Source organism: Malaclemys terrapin, chromosome 12 (genome assembly GCF_027887155.1).
Source record: "Malaclemys terrapin pileata isolate rMalTer1 chromosome 12, rMalTer1.hap1, whole genome shotgun sequence".
Classification (NCBI taxonomy): domain Eukaryota; kingdom Metazoa; phylum Chordata; order Testudines; family Emydidae; genus Malaclemys; species Malaclemys terrapin.
The window spans coordinates 35713171-35716265 of NC_071516.1; the positions used below are offsets into that span (position 1 = coordinate 35713171).

The 3095-nt window shown below is 44.7% G+C and overlaps 1 pseudogene; it reads right to left on the minus strand.

Moving 5' to 3' along the window:
• LOC128846797 (olfactory receptor 10A4-like) lies at positions 1-1024 on the minus strand (annotated as a pseudogene).
• Between the last annotated feature and the right edge of the window lie 2071 nt (positions 1025-3095).

Sequence of the window (3095 nt, forward strand, 5' to 3'; positions counted from 1 at the left end):
TTACAATCTGTGAGATGTTTCTTTATTCAAAATAGACTCACTCCAACTGGACACCCTGAAGCCAACACAATCCCATAGTTTATGAAAATATTTTCCTCTTCTCAGTCTCCTCAGAGCCTCCTTCACATCCTTGTTCCTCAGGTTGTAGAGCGAGGGATTTAAAATGGGGGTGATGACGGGCATAAACCAGGCCGACCATTCTGTCCACGTCTCCTACATGGCTGGACTTGGGGTGCAGGTACGTCGCACAGGTAGAGCCATAGAACAAGCTGACCATGGTGAGGTGGGAGGAGCAGATGGGGAAAGCTTTGTGCCTTTCCTCGGAGGAAGTGGTCTTCAGGATGGTGGAGATGATGCAGGCGTAAGACACCCGCACCAGGAGGAAGGGGAAGATAATGATTGACATTCTGATGAAGAAAATGGAGACCTCTATCCTGGAGGTGTCCCCGCAGGCCAGCTTCAGCACAGAGTGGATGTTGCAGAAGAAGTGGTTGATCTCGTTGGGTCCGCAGTAGGACAAAGGGAAGATCCAAGTGATGTTGCCCATGGGCATCAGGATTCCGCAGAGCCAGCAAGCAGAAACCATCTGGGCGCAGGCTCTGTGTTTCATAATGATGGGGTAGTGCAGAGAGGAGCAGATGGCTCAGTAGCGGCCGTAGGCCATGGGGGCCAGCAGGTAGCAGCCTGCTGTCCTGAGGAAGATGAGGAAATACATCTGGATGGCACAACCTGTGAAGGAGATGGCCCTCTTTTCCAAGACAAAGTTGGCCAGCATCTTGGGCAGGGTAGCTGAGGCATAGCAGATCTCCAGGAAGGACAGGTTCCAGAGGAAGAAATACATGGGGATGTGGAGGGCGGAGTCCAGCACTGTGATGGGGATAATGAGGCTGTTTCCCATCAGCGTGATGGCGTAGATAAGAAAGAACAATGCACAAAGAATCCCTTGAGGGCGGAGGTGATGGGAGAAGCTGACAAACATGAGTTTGGTCACTCTGCTGTGATTTACCCAGGCAATATGTCTCATCTGCACAAGAAGAAGGAAAATCATATTGCATGTCAGCCTGATTAGTTGTAAATTGGCCATAGCTCCAACAGAGTAAATAGGCCAGATCTCCAGCCTGTGTCAATTGATATAGCTCCATGAACTCTCCTTCCTCCCTGAAAAACACTGAAGTCAATTTTAGGTCTGTATTAAATCTCAGATTTTCAAAGCCATCTAAAACATTTGAATGCCCAATTCCCATTAAACAGAAGTAGAATGGACACCGAGCTTTGTATATTCAGTCTGGGCAGACTTGAATGGCAGCCAGTGTAAAACTTCAGCATTCACCTGCACAACACATTTGATCTATCAGCCCCAAATCTCTGTTCTGAATTATCCACCTGAGGCATCTCACAGAAATCTTCTGCCAGTATGCTGGATAGGATCCTCAGGCTGGAGGTGCACATAGGAGGGTGACATTTAAAGACTGCCCATGGAATCTGGACACCAATGGAAAAATCTTAGCCTGAGATAAAAGATCACTTATATACATAGTTAGAAAGAGAGGGATAATACAGGTGTAGTGATCTAACTATTTATCTAACCTGAAATCTGTCTCTATATACCTTAGCTTCTGCACTAACTATGGTCTATTTGTAGGCTTGGCAAAATTCAAATGTTTGTATATAATTTTGATGGATAATATCAATGTTTATTTGTAATATTTTTTTCGATTGTTATTGATTTAAATGTTCACAGCTGTGCAAAATTCTAGATTTCAAGGACGTTTTTACTTTTATTGATTTAAATTTTCACAGTTGTGGGAACTTTTTTGGGGGGGCGGGTCAGACAATATTTAATTATGATAGGCACTGAGATTCAAAATGTTAAAGCCTTATAGCCATTAAAACACAAATTGTCAACTTCATATGTCAAAATATACAAAATAAATAGCCTTAAATCAAATGCTAATACGTTTTCAGGCAGCATTTTTCTTACATTGCCTATCTGTAAATGTTGATTATCTGAATATTTTTTCATCTGTGACTGTCATAACTATAAAGGGAAGGGTAATAGCTGTCCTGTGTACAGTACTATAAATCCCTCCTGGCCAGAGACTCCAAAATCCTTTTCCCTGTAAAGGGTTAAGAAGCTCAGGTTACCTGGCTGGCATCTGACCTAAAGGACCAATAAGGGGACAAGATACTTTCAAATCTTGGGGGGGGAAGGCTTTTGTTTGTGTTTTTTGTTTTGGGACGGTGTTCGTTCTCGGGGACTGAGAGGGACCAGACATCAATCCAGGTTCTCCACATCTTTCTAAACAAGCCTCTCCTATTTCAAACTTGTAAGTAAATAGCCAGGCAAGGCGTGTTAGTTTTCCTTTGTTTTTCTCAACTTGTAAATGTACCTTTTACTAGAGTTCTTTTCAACTTTCCCTTACGGTACTTGTTGACTATCGGTCTCGTGCCGGTATTTAGCCTTAGATGGAGTTTACCACCAGCTTTGGGCTGCATTCCCAAGCAACCCGACTCCAAGAAGACCCGGTCCCGGCGCGCCGGGGGCCGCTACCGGCCTCACACCGTCCACGGGCACCTCTTAACGGTTTCACGCCCTCTTGAACTCTCTCTTCAAAGTTCTTTTCAACTTTCCCTTACGGTACTTGTTGACTATCGGTCTCGTGCCGGTATTTAGCCTTAGATGGAGTTTACCACCAGCTTTGGGCTGCATTCCCAAGCAACCCGACTCCAAGAAGACCCGGTCCCGGCGCGCCGGGGGCCGCTACCGGCCTCACACCGTCCACGGGCACCTCTTAACGGTTTCACGCCCTCGTGTTTCTCTTTGTTTGCTGTACTTTGAACCTGAGACTAGAGGGGAGTCCTCTGAGCTCTTTAAGTTTGATTACCCTGTAAGGTTGATTTCCATACTGATTTTACAGAGATGATTTTTACCTTTTTCTTTAATTAAAAACCTTCTTTTTAAGAACCTGATTGATTTTTTTCCTTGTTTTAGATCCAAAGGGGTTTTGGATCTTGATTCACCAGGAGTTGGTGGGAGGAAGGAGGGGAATGGTTAATTTCCCCTTGTTTTAAATCCAAGGGGTTGGATTTGTTTT